This window comes from Pseudopodoces humilis, chromosome 3 (assembly GCF_049639895.1).
Source record: "Pseudopodoces humilis isolate 2021_Gansu_Grassland_sample_001 chromosome 3, ASM4963989v1, whole genome shotgun sequence".
Taxonomy (NCBI): Eukaryota; Metazoa; Chordata; class Aves; order Passeriformes; family Paridae; genus Pseudopodoces; species Pseudopodoces humilis.
Window position 1 is genome coordinate 26,614,247 of NC_142202.1, and position 17,798 is coordinate 26,632,044.

A 17,798-nucleotide genomic window follows, 5' to 3' on the forward strand; every position below is an offset into this window, starting at 1 on the left:
GAAATCTGCAGTCTCTCACTGAAATTATAGCAAGTCCCATATTTGCTCTGTATATGTTATGTAAGAGTTACTATTCTGGGCTACACTGAATTTAAAAGAGAAATCTATCAGGGACTCCCACCAGCAACTTGGGCATTGAAATGTTCGGGAGAATCTCTTTCTTTGATTAGGCAGATTGTGAGCAGTAAAGAAGAGTTTGAAGCTTAATTTACATCCCAGTTCAAGTCAAAAGAAAAAATTGTAAAGCCCTAGACAAATTGTCAATGATACTGTCATTTAATTTACCCCCAGAAAAAAATTTCAGTTACAGTGACACACAGGATTTATAAGGGGGCATGTCCTAAGACCCCTCACCAATAGATTAAATTCCTTTTCTAGACTGGTTAGGGAGGGTCTGGTATATAAGTGATACAAACTATGGATGGGCTATGCTCAAGCCATGTAGGCTTATTAGAATTTGTGAAAATAAGCTCTTGTCACTCCTGAATGTTCATGGCTTAGGTGGAGCTCACACACAGACCTTGTACTGCTTTACCTCCTAGAAGTGTTTTTTAACTATTTTTAAGTGGTTAAAATGTCAAGTGGATGCCATAGAATATATGATAGACTGCTTGTTGCTTTCACCCTACCCACATTTTACTAAATAGCAACAATAATTGGATAACTGCTTAATTTACCAGCACTAAGAAAATTAGGGGGGGAAAAAAAAAGAGATAAACACTAAGAGCTACATGTTCAAATGTTTACTGGCACCTAAGTGAATGGCATAAACCTGTAGAAACCTAGATGTTTTGATCAATGTTTTAACATAATGAATATACACTGTATCTGGAAACTTTTCATTCAATGACATAGGACAGCAGATTGTAAAAAGGCTTGAATAACTCTTTTTGGAAAGCTTTAGCAAGAAGGCAGATAAAATGTGACTCCTCAGAGGATGATGTTGTGACAAACAGGTCAATACCTAAAACCATGACTGATCCCACTTGGCTCTCTATCCTACTCCAGGCAATCTCATTCAGTTCAAATCCAGCTCCAAAGGCTAGGTAAGGCCTTGAAGGATGCACGGGCTTTCTGTCCAGCATTTCCTGAGATGCTCTGTGCATGCCAGAGGGGGAAGCCCATTCCAACTTGGGGTAAGTCAGTTTGCTCCACCACCATCAGGGTGACACTCACAGCTGCCACCAGCATTTGAGGAATGATGGAACTGGTCAACAGATTGTTTTCAAATACTTGCTTCCAATTCAATGTTTTACCATTAAACCTTATCATGGGCCAGGCTAGGTGAAAGAAAGGCACCTGAGGTTTTTAAGTCTCGGTGAAACCCTGAGAGCTGTATTTTCAGCTCTCATTTAGGAGGATGGATGCAGCCTCACTGTGAACAGGAAAGGTGCATATTTATCACCGTGGTTTTTGACGTTTGGCAACCAGTGTGCTGTAGGGTGAGCAGCAGTTCTTTGCTGCTGATGTGGTTTCCAGTGGGAAGGTGCCTTCCAATACCCTGGGAAGGAGCTGGAGCTCATTGAGACACCTGAAAATCCCCATCTCTGCCCAGCATAGGGAGGCATCACAGGTGGGCTACTGTAACTGTTGCTGTTCGCTCACTGTGCCAAGAATCAGGCAGCCCTACAACACTTTGAAACGCTTGTATTTCCCCCCATAACAAGAAGCACAAAGGCTTCCTCAGTGGGTGGCGTTCCAGGGCAGCGATGTCGCGTCCCTCCGGCCCGGCTCCTGCCAGCAGCCCTTGGGGAGCACAAGACGGAGCCGTGTGTGGCTCCCAGCATAGCACTGCGCTGTCGCCAGCACTGTTCGTTTTCCTCAGGGAAAACATGGAGCCTCGGGCGCTGCAGCCCTGCCCTTGGCATCAAGTGCTATGGAGAACACACACTGCGCTCGCTGGGGATGAAGGCTCAACCACCCAAGCATGTTCCAAAGGACTAGAAGACCCTTGTGTATGGTCAAGTAGCAGTACTTGACACACATGTAGCACACATGCACACCTCATCTTGTCCCCAGGTTTTCAGGTTTTCATTTTCTTTCGTTTAAGAAACTAAGTAATTATACGAAGATCTTCAGCATAGTCTTGTAACGAGTCAGTGGCAAAGCAGGGCACTGAGCTGCTGGTCCTTCTGGGAATCCTCGTGCTTCAGTTGGGATAATCCAAATAACCACTGCTCTATACAGCCAGAACTTTTCAAGCAAAGACCTTCATGGAGCTGAAACCCAAACTCCTGTGTATCAAAAGCAGAGAAATCCCAGCCAGTTCTGGTGTGCTGTCAACATTAATGAGGTTAAGCGGACTATTACAGCTGCAAAGAATTACCACTGGTCTTATAGATGAGAATAATCATATCACATTTCAATCTAACACCAGGCTAAAGAAAAGAAGGCTTAGAGGCAAGTAGCTGTACAGAAAATTCTTACTTTTTATCTTTTGACAAAATGTGAAGCTATAGGGAAAAGTTTCAGGTCTGTAGTCCATGAATAGCTGCAAAATGCAGCCACATTAGTGAGAAAACTCTAAAATACACAAAAATCTCTGTACTTTCAGAACACTTCCCATTAGTGTAACTTGTAATGGGGATCAGTGCCAAAGCTGGGATTTTATTTCAGGACTTTTACCTCTCAGCCAGTCTGTTTCCCTGTGTAACAATGCTGTGATAGAAAATTATCCCCATGGAGCCGATTGCACCTTTGGAAATTTGGAAAAGGTGGGGAGTGGATACTAAATGCAAGCAGTAAGCAGGAAGCCCAGTGTCTGTGGAAAAACAAGTCATGTAACTTTCTCAGACTAGCCTGAGAAAGTAGCTTGGGAAATCATAAGGAGGAATCAAAACAATCCTCAGAGATAGAAGATAGCCTTGTAGGTGTTTGTCAGTTTCTCATTTTCTTGCAAGAGAAGGTCGAGGGGTGGTGTGCCCCACTGACCAATGATGGTGATGTGTTAGTTTACTAACCAATAAGAGTTTTACCTTTCTTGACCTTCACGTACTTGTCTATAAAAGAAGATCTGAGGTAATAAGCCTTGCTCTCCTGTTCAACTCACAAGAGAGTCTGTGTCATTACTACCTTGCTGTTCCCAATATAGTGTGACAGTGGGGTTCCTCTTCCCGCTGAAGTGGTGTTTAGCTGTTGACAGAGCATTGTACTGTCTTCCTCCCAGGATGCTTCTGGGAATTGCATAATCCAAAATCTATGCCAAAAGGAGTGGATGGACTCAGTATCCCTGGAAAATCTCCATGAAGTTATATATTCTTCCTGGATGTTCAATCCTCCTGTGAAATCACTCTGCCAGAGCATCCAGAGTGGCTTCTGGGACAGCATCAGGGTAGAGATGGCCTCCTCATGGCTGCAGCATTTCTCATAGATCCCTAGAGGATATCAGATCTGGCAGCAGCTCCACTGTCTGCAGGGTAAACCTGTGAGAAGTTGTGGAGGCAATTCTTCCCTCTACTGTGCCTCCTGCATATTTTTCCTTGGGAAGGGATGATCTAAGTCCATGTGATTTGGGATTCGATGTTTTTACCCTAACAACTGTAGTGCACTTCCCAAGTGGAGGTAAAGAGTTTTGCTTCTCTGCCACTGTTGAGCAGCTGTTAACAATCCATACAAAGCATACCTCTGTGCCAAAATTCAGGCTTCTCCTTTAAGTAACTTACAAACTAGCCTTCTGGAAATGTCTTCTGCTTATTTAAGTGCCAGCACTGCTCTCATCACTGGGGGAGGAGGGGAGAGAGCTGAAATATGAAGTCATGCTCTGGTCATATGACTGCTGCAGCATCTGTCAACTGTGATACAAATACTAAGCCATAACTGTGCATTTATGACATTCAAACCTGCTCAGCAAAGTCTCTATTCCTCTCTGGTGCCTTTGCCCTTTCTCTACCTAGGGATCATCTTAAAAGTTGCCTAAGCAAACCTGCACTACAAATCACAAAGCACACATTTTGGTGGTCCTGCTGTACTGAATATTGCATTGTACCACAAAAATCACATTCTAATTAAATCCTTTCCCTGCAAAAAGCTTCAGGGCAGTCTCTTGGGTGGGACTGTTTGGAGTGGCAAATTTAACCACTGTGTTTCAGGAGAGCTCTGAGCCTGTTAGGCTGAGCAGGAGTGAATGCAGTCTCCTGCCTGGAGAAGCTGGGGTTTGAGACCTTTTTACAAACTACCTGCAAGATTTTCATCTCAGCTGCTGCAGTGTGGCTGTGGAGGTTATGCAATCACTGGATAAAGTAGTTTGGGATTTGTTGGGGTTTTTTTTCAGTGACTGTTTTATTACTACAGGGATAGCCAGATCCATTGTGGGTTACGTCAGGAGGTGCAGCAGCACACCAGTGTTTCTCTCTCTGCAGCCTGCCTTCTGTATTGCAGACTCAGAAGCATTGCCAGCACAGTGTGAACACATTCCCATTGTTTACAAGTTTCCATTTTTATTTGGTGAGCCATGGCAGAGAAGAATGAATACAGACTGTGTACTGGGTAATCCCTGAATTATTAGAACCACAGATATACTTAATTGCATGAGATCGAGCAATATCCAACAGCATTTGTTGTGAGTAGTAAATTCATCAGAACTGTACAAAGCCTTATAGATTAGCCCTTGTATGACACAGATGACTCACTACATTAGCCAAATGTAGATTTAAAGAAAAATAGAAGAACATTATGCCTTACCAGAATTCAGCTAGCTCAGCAACTTAACATCAACAGAGGCCAAGGTCACTGCTTAAGGAGCATTTCTCTCAGAAGACTTTTTTTCTCTCAGAACATTGTAGCACTTTTTGGCAAAGTTGAACAAAGTTTCCTGAGTCAGAGGTGGCACTTGGATCATCATATTTAATAGCCAAGGGTGAAATCATCCTTCACAAATCTTTCCAATCTTTTTAAAGCACTCTTACCCATTTTTGCTGCTACAACTGGTGGTTATGAGTCACAACAGCATCAAGCACCATGTTAAAGCAATTGTTTTCTGATTGTTTAAAACCAGCTGCCTGGCAATTTCCTTATTTTTCAGTTCACATCAGTTCACATTAATCTAATCTGTTAAGCACCATAAAACCACTGGACATATTTGATGAGTTATAAGGTGATTCCTTATTCTCTCCACACTCAGTAGAGAATCAGAGAGAAAAGTAAGCAAGGTATTGAAGCAGTGGGATGAAGGACTGCAATCCTTGCTGGCAGCATTTGGGCTGTCTCTGACAGCTAGTGGTGATGTGGGAGAAGAGTTGTACTCTGTAGCTACCCTACAAAACCCATCACATACCCCTGAAAAAATCCAGTAAAGGGGGAATGCAGAACCTCTAAAGCTCTTGCAGCTGTTTATTGGAAAAGGCAAATGAAGGAGAAAAAAAGTTCACCAACAATTCCCCTTAAAGCATTGAATCCCTTCTGCTGCTGCAGAAAGAAACTACATACTCAGCTCTATGCTCCTGCCCATATTCCCTCAGTTGAAGAAGATGCTTACCCAGGTGACAGTGAGTGTGGGGTTAAGGCAGGCTTAAGATCACAACTAGATGAACATACTAAAGCATTCTCAGGATGTGTTGGCCAATAATGCTTCAGGATGAGAATTTGTGGGACATCTGTGATTCATGAACAACTTTTACAAAATTTGGCAGAGGCTAATGCTGGCAAGGGAGAGGTTGCATGGACCCTGAATGCAATTTCCTGGCAAAATCCTGAGTGACTAACCCAGCTCTGACACAAGTATCAATAACAGCAAGAGTGAGACCATCCTTTAGACATACCCAAATTTGAATCAGCCTCATCCCATGCTTTAGTGTTATAATTAACAGCTGTTAATTATGCTATGAGTGTGATGTTTTCAAACAACTAGGGACAAGACTTGTATCACATCCCTTGGCAGAAAATGGAATTTTATGTCTGTAGGTACTTGACATATGAGAAAATTCAAGGAAAAAGACCAGTAGAAGATAAAGGCAGCCTTCATATTCTCTCCTAGGTATTTAATAAGTTAAGAAGTGCTATCAGGCCCAGCTTCTCACTTTGGACAGCTAGGTGCAGTACAAGCCGAAGGCTGCGAGTTCTGACTGTGTTAACTGTAGCAGTTCGGTGTGCACACTGTCCTCTGCTTGTCTGCTGGTAGCTTCTGAATCTTCCCTTGCATTCTGCATACCTGCAGGAGGCTTTTCTCCGACATAAATCCCTTGAAGACAGCAATATCTTACTGTAGGCCATACTATGACAGAGCCCCTAACCGCAGCAGGAGATGTGATACTATGAATGCCTTCATTGTATACATCATATTTTGCATTTGAAAAATAAGCTCTGCAATGGGAGAGATGCAAGAAATTCTCTGAGAGCTTCCTTAATAGAAAAAGCATTTGATGCTTGAAAGAGCATAGTAACAAGTTGGCACTGCCTCTAAGCCTTGTATAACAGTTTAATTCACACCCTCTGTCTAAATGTAAATTAATCCAGATTGGGAAATGTTGGAAATCTGCAGCAATGTATGTAATTTGGTACTAGGACAGGGGTGGGGAAGGAAGAATAAAAGAAAACATCTTGCTCAAATCCTTGTATGAGCATTAAGCCAATGTTTTTAAGCCTTCTCGTCCTGAAGCTAGTAGCACTGCTGACTCCAACAATCAGAAACTGGGCATATGGCACCAAACTTCCATCTCTGGACCTGCTAAAAAAATTTCAAGTATTTAAAATTTTACAGTTCAGCCTTCCACCTCTTTTTCAAAATTAGGAGGGCAAAAATTTTAATGAAACCAAACTAATTTATAACTTTGGAAATTCTGGCTTCAGAGCATGGATTTGGAGGGGAAAATACCCCTCTCAATAAAAACAATATGGCAGAAAAATATTATTCTTGCAAGAAAGTTCTTGCTGTGCATGTGTAGGAAATACACACAGACACAGACTGAATCATGTTCGGAAGTGCTTTTGCCTGGTTGCTATTCTGTAACATGGCTCCATTTTTTTTAAACAAACTTTTCCCCTCTAGTTATTAATTTTTAAAAACCATTTCCCATTAAAATGTTCCTAGGCATGCCCTAGCAGAGCAAAGGTTGGCATCCTGCAGTCAGTCAGATAGGTGGCAGGGCTCTTGCACAAAAGCCACCATTAGCATAAGCACGCCTAGCTGGCTCTGCTTTTAGCCCTTAACCCTTTTCCATGCTCTTTGGAAAGAATGGGTGTATCAAGTCCTGAACCTGGGAGCTATCTGGGGGATAAGTTCATGCGTAGGTGATGCAAAGGAGATGGAAGGTGTTTTGGTTACTGCAGATTACCGTGTGAGAAAGGCATGACCTAGTGAACAGGGCTCATTTGCTGCAAGAGAAGTGAATTAATGGAGATAGCAGTCCCTGTGTTAATGCAGCACCTTTGCATGCAAACACACAAAGCTGACTTCCACACTGCTATGCTACATCCAGCTCTACTGCCAGGAAAGGACCTGAGGTGTTGATGTTTTCTCTGATTTCAGAGTACAGATCATTCAAAATTAAGGGTGTTCATAAACACAGTAGTGTTATAATCTTAGGGGGAAGGTGGCCTATATTACTTTCCTCTGATGACTTTATAATGTGCAGTTATTTCTGCAAATGCTTATGTCCCTATGTCTGTCTCTTTGGATTTCTTATGGTCAGTAAGATTCTAGAGACCCACACACAGGAAGAGGCAGCATCTTTATCTTTTCCAGCTAGAGGATAACTCAAAGAGTACAGTTCCATGTCTGAAAACATAAAGGAGAATTTTCTACTGGCTTTTAGGATAACATGAAGCTGGATGGGGAGCAAGGGAACTGGGATTTTTCTGATGCCAACAGACAATTCTAGAACAACTCAATCAGCTTGAAATTAAAAATATTTACAATGATCACTCCCAGTATATTGGCAGCCATTCTAGTGAACAGATGATCATATTTCTGGGAAAGGAAGGGAACATGTGAGAAGGTGGCCGGTTTCATTTAGGAATTTGTGAATTCAAAAGCAAGCCTTTTTTCACCTGGGAAGAAACAGCTCTCTGAAAATATTTTGCATGGCTTCAATCACACATAATCACTGGTTGCCACAGAAATCTTCCTCAGGGAGACTGTTGGAGTTTTCTGTGCTTGATCATCTTCCTTTCCTCTCTTGCACTACTCAATTGCACAGAGGCTAGGTGACCTTTATTTCTAAAGCAAGATTTGCTTTGTTTGGATTCATCCACTGACCAAATTCAGATATCACAGGAGCTGATGCAATTGGGCTGACTTATGCCACTGCTGAATTATTCTTAAAATCTCTTACTATAAGCTGAAGTCTACATCAGTGTTATCTCCTTGAGCTCTTGATATTACCCAGCATCAACCACCACTTTCTGATGATGGTTTAACGGGTGGAAGGAGCAGTGAGTTTGGTGGTATGTGTGCTCCTGTATATTCCTGAATATTCATGAACACCTCCTGAGATGCTTCGCCATTCTTAAGCTGGCACAATAATGCCAGTTTTCCAATGGAAAACATTGTTTTCATGCTATTCTTTGAAAAATTCAAATGCTTGAATTGACTTTAAAACATTTTTTCTTTGCCCTTGCCACTACAGCATTTTTCAGACATCCTGGAAGGAGAGTTTTCAGGTTGTTGAAATGGTCAAGAAGGTTTCAGTTATCCTTGAGAGACAGCTGTGGTATACAAGTTTACATCAGAGAATGGAGGGGGCGAGAGGTGTGCATCCCTTGTTTCCATTGACAGCACTAGTCCTTCCTCTCTACTCTTCTGTCAGCAGACTCTTTTGCCACAGCATTTGCATCCTTTTACAGAGCTCTAGAACTGAAAAATTCAGTAGTGAGTTTGTGGCTGAGTTTTGACAGAACTTGAACTAAAGGATTAGATTATGTGGAGTCCTAGGTCAAGACTTCTGCTTCACTGTATCTATACACAGCTTGGATCAGTTTTAAAGAATGTTCATGTACCTCACAAAGAGCTCATTCATATACTTCTGGAAAGCCAGCTGTAAAATATGCCTGTGAGATTCACCAAGTATTTTGTGATAACTATCCTTTTTTTTTTTTTTCCCTGAAGAGATAGAAGCTGAGCTCAGTTGAAAACTGGTGCAGTGTTATAGGCTTGAAACAGTTACATGTACATTTGTAAAAGCTGCTTTCTCTGTATACACCTGCTAAAGAAGACGGCTCATCCTTAGCTCAGTGCTTTCTGACTCTCATTTAAAACAGAACCCATGAGAGCAGTAAATAAAATAGCAAAATAATGGTGAACACCATTCACCTGGTATAAAAGAGTCAGTCAGCTGAAAAGTGTTCAAACCAAACTACCATTCCCCACACAGAAAAAACCCAACCCAGTCTACCAATGCAGCTAGTCCTCACTAGAAACTTCAGGACTCTTCAGATTTTTTTTTCTCATCCTGAATCACAGACTGACACATTGCAAAGATGCTCTCTCAAATATATTTTAAGAATCAAGGAAATAGTGAATATCATGTCTTTAAAACATCCTTCCTTTTTACTGAATGACAAAGCCCCTTAATTAATGCAGAGTTAGGATTTCCTGGCAGTAGCTAGAGCTCTTATAAAATATCAGCTTCAGCAAAATTCAGACTTTTGGAAGCCAGGAAATACAGAGTTTAGGTCAACATTCAAGCAACCTTTCTTTTTCCCTCCTGGGAGATGGCAATGGGAGCAGGAAACTGGCAGTATTTGCTAAGTTGATTATTGCTCTGTCAAATGGTAGAAAACTAAGTAAATTATGATAGTAGGGAAAATGGGAGGCCATACCTTCAGATGGGACCTCACCCACAGTGCTCATCAACTCCTGTGGGTGGGATCAAAAGTAAAGTAGAAAAAAAATATCCTGTAGGCTTAATAATACGTGTGTGACTAAATGGTGATTCAGGGGAGAAGATAAATTTTAACTGTCGTGGAATTTTTCTCTAGGAAATGAGGTCAGAGCATGCATGCAAAAGAAGTGTCATTTTGAATACAGTCAACTTTTCCAAAGACAAGGGGTCCCTGACCTACAGTAGTTATACTATATAGTTATATATATAGTTATATAGTTATATAGTTATATATATAGTTATATATATATATATATATATAGTTATATAGTTATATAGTTATATATAACTTCTCTGAAAACCACTCACTGAAAATGTGAATTATTTCCATTACAGGTATATAAAGGTTGAATTGAATGTTGCTTTATTATCCTCTGCATTTCCTGGTTTCTCAGAAGTTCAAATTATGCTGATATTGACTTTATTGTAGCAAGTGAGCAGCCTTAACTATATGTCAGCAAAGTTCCCAGCAAAGTAATGTTTTTAATAAGGACTTTTTTTAGATCTTAGAAGTTCTTTAGCTACTTGTAGTTACTATTGCAGCAGCCGTACTAGTGAAATTAAATAAACATGTGACTCTGAAGCCCTGTTCTCTCTATTGTTATATTGAAGGAGGTTGTCACCACTCACTGAAATCTTTGGCATGTGAAGTTATCAACACTGAATGAATCCTCAGAAATTACAGTTCCACTTTTATTCCACTAAATACCTAGGACAAACATTATGGGTCTCTTCTCCCTCCCCTCCATTTCCCATCAGGATACACAAAACCCTGCCTGAGAAAATTTCCAGCATGTTCTTTTCTTCCAGCCCTATTAAACCATTAGCTTTCTAGAAACTATTAGCACCTAAGGAGTTTCTAATTCTTCACAGTGAGCTGCTTACAGCCTATGCTCCTCTGCATATGCTAGATTCCCCAAGCCTGCATTTCTGTCCTCAGACCTGTTTTTAATGCCCTCCAGCATTCTCCATATGCCAGATTACATGACAAGTTGTTGAAGAGGACAGCCAAAGGACCTATCTTTCCCTACCAATGCAAGGTACACTTGGGTCCTAAAGCAGGAATGGTACTGTGGGGTTGTCTGCCTTCCCACTCACTTCTCTTGTTCTCCACCCCCATTTCCCAGTAGCCCATCCACTACCATTCCTTACCTCCACATGATGCTAGACTTTATTTCATGAGGAAACAGATAACTGTTGTGGGTTAAAATGTGGCTACATTTTTATGAGTGAACATCCTTAAATCAAGAAAGATGTTTGTATCACCATTTGGCTTTACAATTGAATCTTACAGGTGTACAGAAGATTAACTAATTTAGGGACTTGCTTCTGTCTGTCAAGCAGATCTAAAATCAAATTCAGAGAACCTGCAGAAAGAAGTCCAAGCTTCATAAAAATTAAACTTGAATCCAGACTACATGAAAGTTTGGGGGAAATCCAGATGTCAGTTTTAGGGTCAGATTCATTTATAACAAGTGGAATTTAAAAGATATTTTTTCATGTATATATCTAGAGCTGGAAGATTTGTTGTTTGGTTAGTTAGTTTTTGTACAAAGGGGAATATTACCAGTTTTAGCAGAATTAATAAGTAATAATTACTGGTAAGAATCAAGGGAAATAATTTGCATTGGATTATTGCAGCTCGGTAAAAATGAAATTTGGAACACATAGGCCTTGCAATGATGGCATCTATCCTAGTAAATTAGATGAAGTCAGAGTATATTATCAAATGCTCAACTGTCAGCACTGTGACATCCCTAGAACATTTTTTGGGGTAGTTTTGAGTGGAGAAACACCACGGTTCTCCCAGGGAACTCACCAATGCCATGTAGGAATAAATTTTAACTTTCCAGGACAAGATATTTTGGGGATAGGTTTTGTTTCAAAATACAGGAAAGAGCCAGTATTCCTTTCTTAAATCCTGTCCCATCCATGTAATGGTAGCTCTTCTGGCAGTGAGCCAAGGACTAAGATTTTATTTCATTCTCCTTTTGGTACACCATGGTACATAACAGCCATGCCGGACCATACAGTCTTGAGTGCTGGGATGAATCAGGGATGAGTATTTCTTAGCATCCATGAAAAGGATTCGCTGATGTTGCGGGGATGTATGGAGCCATGGAGGTGGCATCAGCTGAGGAAGTTAAATGTGAAGGGTGGTGAGCTGCCCGGTGATATGGCCACTCTCCCCTGGAGGGGAAGCCTTTAAAACCCAGTTTGCCACCCTCTGCCTGGGTGAGAAACCCTGGTTAGTAGCGCTTCCAGTTGTGGTGGGCAAAAGAAGTCACCTCCCAGCATGCTTGCAGCCCATGTAGATTCCAGGTATCTCATTGGTTCCTCCCCTTTGTCCTGCCCCCAGCCCTCAGGGATAAAAACCTCTGTTTTCTCTGAATCCCTAGCTATTCATTCTGGGATTTCTTGGAACAAAGAGCTGGCTAAAAATCTCCTGAGAGACCTATTACAAAAGCTCCGTATCCTTCTTCTGCATCACCTTGGAGAGCTGTAATTTCACTCAAAAGTCTTCTAAGGGCTCGAAGCTGGAATCGCAGACTCGGCTGCAGGTTTCTGCACTTCCAGGACATCCTGCTCTCAGGACACATCCCTCAGATAGTCGCAGCACCTGACTGCTACACGCAGCCACGTCAATTCAGTGTTTAGTTCTCTCTTCCATGCCTGGGAGTGGTGGTAACTATAGCTGCACAAAAAGCCCCACCATGATGCAGATTTTATTCCCAATAAAATGTCTGGTGAACTGCAAGGCATTGTTATCAGGTTGGCCTGAGAAAAAGAATTGCTGCTTCTTGACACTTGGCCCAGTGCTAAGTAGCTGAGTAGAAATGTAATTCTGTTCAGGTTCCTTCACTGAATATGAAATAGTACCAAAAGAGGTCTGGCATAATTTATTTTATATTTTTATACTCTATCTTGAAATGCAAGATTTGTCAAGAAACCTGTGGGAGGCAGGTGCTCTAATCTCATCAAGTTTCCAACAGATTTATTCTCTCTGGTGCTTTAAATCCTTGTGTAGAAAACTGAATTTTATGTCAGCCTGAATAAAACACAAGATTAACTTTAGGCATGGGCCTGGATCTGTGGACTTCTCATATTTGAAATTTAGTACCGTCTCAGAAGTTATCTGAAGCAGACACGTTTCTTTTTTTGGTTGGCTGTTTCTTTTTTATTTTTCTTAATATCTCTTTAACTCCTGCCAAGAGTATGACAAAGACATAAGCAGTTCAGAGGATAAAATTTCATTTTTATGAATATTTTTGAGATTTGTCTTTGTTCTAATTAGCAATGCAATCTGAAAATTTTGCAGTCCTTAAAAAACCCCAAAACTTCTGCAAGAAAAATGAAGCTGATGGAAATGTTAATGATGGCACCTTTTCATTTATGTTACACCATATGCTAACACTATGCTAACTTAAATTGCAACCATAGAGATTTAGAAATTAAAATGTTTTACTCTGCAAAAAATAAAAATGGAATGCTTTGAAGCTGTCAGAATATTTGTATAGCTTTCTTAAAACATTTTCATGGAATTGACATGATTTCAAAAGGTATTTTTCTCAAAGGATCTGATTTTTCAGAGAAAATGTTTCCACTAATGCATTTTCTTTGACCACTTTTAAAACTCCTGTGCTAGAGTTATTAAGGAAAAAAGCAGAGTAGTGGTTGTGACACTTTGCAGCGGCAAGGACAAATTTAATTTTGAAACATTGTTTCTCATTCTCAGACAGGCATCCTAGTTTTGGTCCTGGTGCTACTATTTCCCATTTGCTATTTTTGATACTGTGTTGCTTTAGTGAGTACTCCCATCTCAGTTACATCCATGCAAAAAGAAAGGAAATATTAATTTGGATCACAAGCTGCAACATAACAGATACACAACATAACAGAATGAGATGATTCCTGTGCAGGAGCTTTCCAGGTAGGGGACCACATTAGGTTGCTCACTGAAGATAATAAGTGATGCTTCCCCTGTTTGCAGCATTCATCCCCATTCAGAGAAGGGGGCCACTACAGGTGCAGTAAAGAGCCAGTGCTCAAGCAGATGATTGCCGCAGATGACCTAAAATGTGTCATCCTGTCATTCTGATTTCATGTAGTGCTTGTCCTTGCTTGGAGATACCACCATATTCTTGAAAGACACAAGGAAGGCAAACTTGCAGCTGTGACCCCTTAAACTGAGAAAATACTAGAGTGGAAACTGACATTTAGGTAGGAATTAGATCTGCAACTATCAAATTGCCTGTGCTTTTTTGGCACATTAGAAATATGTGATTTGTTTCCTCTATACTAGCTGAGATACAGACACTCAGTGTTACCTAATCTTGGGCAAAAAGCAAAACTGTAATGACCAGATTCATAATCTGTAAAAGTGGTGTTCTCACCACTTATGAAAACAGTAAATTATTCTGACTAAAAACCAGGCTTCTGTTATGTTCACTCAGGTGTAACCTTCTGGTTAGGGACATCTCTGCTTGAGGATGAGAGATTGATTAGTCTGAAAGACAATATAGTACAAACAGGGCATTCAGATGGCAACACCCTTTTCACTGACTTTCCTAAAGAATTAATTCCTTGTAAGTCTAGAAGTTTTTTTCGAGAACCATAAACCATCAATACAATCTTCCACAGACAGGGATGCCTAAAAAGAAATTAATCTTCTGATGGATTCTGTGGGATGAATTCAGGTGTTTTTCATACATCACTTTGAGCTTTGATTGGGACTTGGGATTTTTAGGGGTGTTTCCTCAAATATTGGCTATTTCCATGAAGTCATTTCACCCAGCATGGGAAGATGTCCATCTCTGCAGTGAGATGTGTGGCCACGTGCTAGTGGTGCACAACAACCCAGTGACAAAGCAAGGCGTTGCAGTTTATCTGGCAGCTGAACAGGAGAACTGGGACAGAGACTTGCTGGAGTGTACTCACAACACAGAGAGGCAGCACATAACAATATTGTGTAAATTTCTATGTTAAATTCACAGACATATTAATGATGGACATGAACATGGACAGATCTATCTTTTCAAAGTGTGTTGATTACATGATTAATACTTTTTCCCTGGTTCTACAGACCAAACAGGTTTTTGCTGCTTGTACTAAGGCCTGGCTCCATTCCTTTCTGTTCTATTTTCCCTGCTGCTGTTTATACAGATGAAGGATTTTTTTACTCCTACTTCATTGTGCCATGTTCCCACTTGCAAAGTCTGTATAACCCAGAAATTGCTCCCAAGAAATGTTCAGCTGCACAATCATTATGGAGTTCCACTAGACTTGTGTCCTCATAGGCTTCCTATCATTTTTTAGACCTTCTCCTCTACACACTTTCTTCCATTACTGACCTGAATTATTTGGAGCAGGCCTTCTTTCTAAGGACAATTTAGTTACATTTCTTCTTCCCAGTGAGTGCTCAGCTCATATGCATGTAGAAATCTTACAGAAATCCTACAAAGCAAAATTTTAATTCCTTGGATGAAAAGATGGGCTGTTTAGTACTTACATGTGATACTAAAGTAACCATTCAGTGCATAACCTAGAAGTAGTCCGAAACTGTCCCCTTTGTGAAAAATTAGATGGAACTGTTTTCTCATTTCCTTTCAACTTTATATCGAGCAATGAGGAATAAAAATACATTTTATATATCACTAAGGTGATACAAGTTTCTTTTTAACATTTCATACTGGTTTACTTAAAAAACTTATGAAAGAAGTTAGGGGAAAATGGCTAGATTGTCTTTAATAAAGATATTTAAAATAATATTTCTAATAGATAATTATTTTAATACTCCTTGTATCTGTACTGCTGAAAAATGGAAGCATATTACACAGAATCAATTGTTAATCTATGTGAAAGAAGGATGAGATAAGGTATCTGTTGTGCCAATACAGCTGAACTGAAAACCTCCACTGAGCCAGCTGGTTGACACTGAGGAGATGCTAACACATTCTTGAGGAGCTGCTGAAAGCTAGAGAAGTTTAAGACAATAAACAAATTCCCAAGAACTTTCAAAATGTATATTCTCCTCACAGTTGCACCCTCCTTATCGCACTGCTGTAGGCACTGGCTGGAAAATGACATCTGCAAAGGGTGAAAAACAAAGTAAGTAATTACTCTGTGGATGAAACCAACACCCCTACGGGTGACTCCATAGAGCCATATCACTCTCAGACTCTTGATAGGTTTTACGAGGTCCCAGTCCTGCAGCTATATGATTCCCTGGCTGTACAACCAGCCAAACTGGTGAGGAGAGAGCCGAGGTGAGTCCTTCAGTTTGCCAGTTCTGTATCTTCATTTTCTCTAAATATTTAGTGCAGACTAATTGGCTATCCATTGTATAAGTAAGATGGAGGACTGGATGAGAATCATTTGGCCGAGATTGTGCAAGCTCGAAATGATGATTACAGGATTTGGGAAGCAACACTAGCAATTAAGCAAGCAGCAGAGTGGAGGAAGTATACTTCCCATCAATTGTGCAGATGGCAGCCTGGGCTGCTGTTGCTCAAGAATGTAAGTGTTGGGTACTCCTAAATGTATACATTAGCAAACAAAAGGGAAGTGGATGTCACCTGGGCCACTGAGTATCTGCATGATTTCAAGTCCCTCATGGATACCCAGAAACCTCTGAAGCAGTTTTCCTGGACGTGGTGCTGTAACCCATCCTGAAACAGCTGCTCATGCAGGACATACCTGCTCACTAGGAAAAACTGTTGTCTGGGAGACCTGTGTTCTGAGTCCTGCACTGGCTACCAGTTGACTGACTTCTCAATAAATCCAGTTTTCTTTTAGAGCTGGCATTTTTCAAGGGCTGAGGAAATACCTCCTGGGACAGCTTCTGTCTGTTCATGGGTTTGATGTTCTCTAGGTGAGTTGTGATGAGACTGCACCAGAGCAGCCTTGGATGTCCTGCTTACACCCTCTGCGGTCTGAAAGCATGAAAGCTTGACTGACTAAGCTGAAAAACTTGCAAAGTAATAACTTTTTAGGTATTTTGTCCTGGTTTGAAAATGTGTTCTATTGAATATTCAGATAAGCTTTGTGCAATATGGGATTTGCATTTATTTTCTCCCTGACGCGTGTCAGATCAAATAGAAACACAAACTATACAACACAGAGGTCTCCTTGTGGCTTGCACTGTTGTGAGCTGTTTATGTTGTAATTGGATGGGGCTTATGGCATAAATTTGGAAAAAATTGAGCTAAAGAAGGCAGTTGTTTCTGTATGACTGCAGTCATATTTTACACCATTTGAAAATGTGAAGTTGGAAACAGCTTGCTAAGGTGACAGCATAGTGCTGCTGAACAGTGGGACTTTTGCCACTGACACTAGTGGGAGCATGATTTCACTAATTTTTCATGCAGTATCTACTCTGTGTAGATCTTGTCCTCTGGTCCTTTAGCCTTGCAAACAGGTACTCAAGTCTGTTTAAATGACACACGTTGGTGTTTTCAAATCTGTTCCCTCAACTGAATTCAGACCGAAAGACAATAAACTCAGTACAGAGCAAAATCCTTTCACATCCCATTGATTATTCTCATACTTACCGGCACAGTTGGAGGCTAATACCAGAGGATGCTAGCGGAGTTTCCTTTGTAGGCACAGGGGGATCACGACAGAATCAAGGCGGCCCCGCTGCTTTGCGCGGGGCAGGGGGTGCCCGCAGCGCCCAAGTAACTTGCGGGGCGGGGAAGCGCCGGATGCTGCCGTGCATGCGTGTGCGGGCAGCGGGGCCGGGGCTAGGGCCGCTCTCGCACAGCCGCCCCGGCCCTGCAGCCCCGCCGCCCTCCCGCCCCCCCTTCACGGGGCGCCCCTCCCGCCTTGGCCGGCCCCGCGCCCAGGAGGGCGCTCCCTGCGCGACGCGGCGCGGCCGGGGGAAGGCGGCTCCCGCCGGGCCCAGCGCCGCGGCGGATGGCGGGGGGGCCGCGCTCGGCGGGGGCCGGCGGGGGCGCCCGCTGAGCGGCGGCGGCGGCGGTGCCG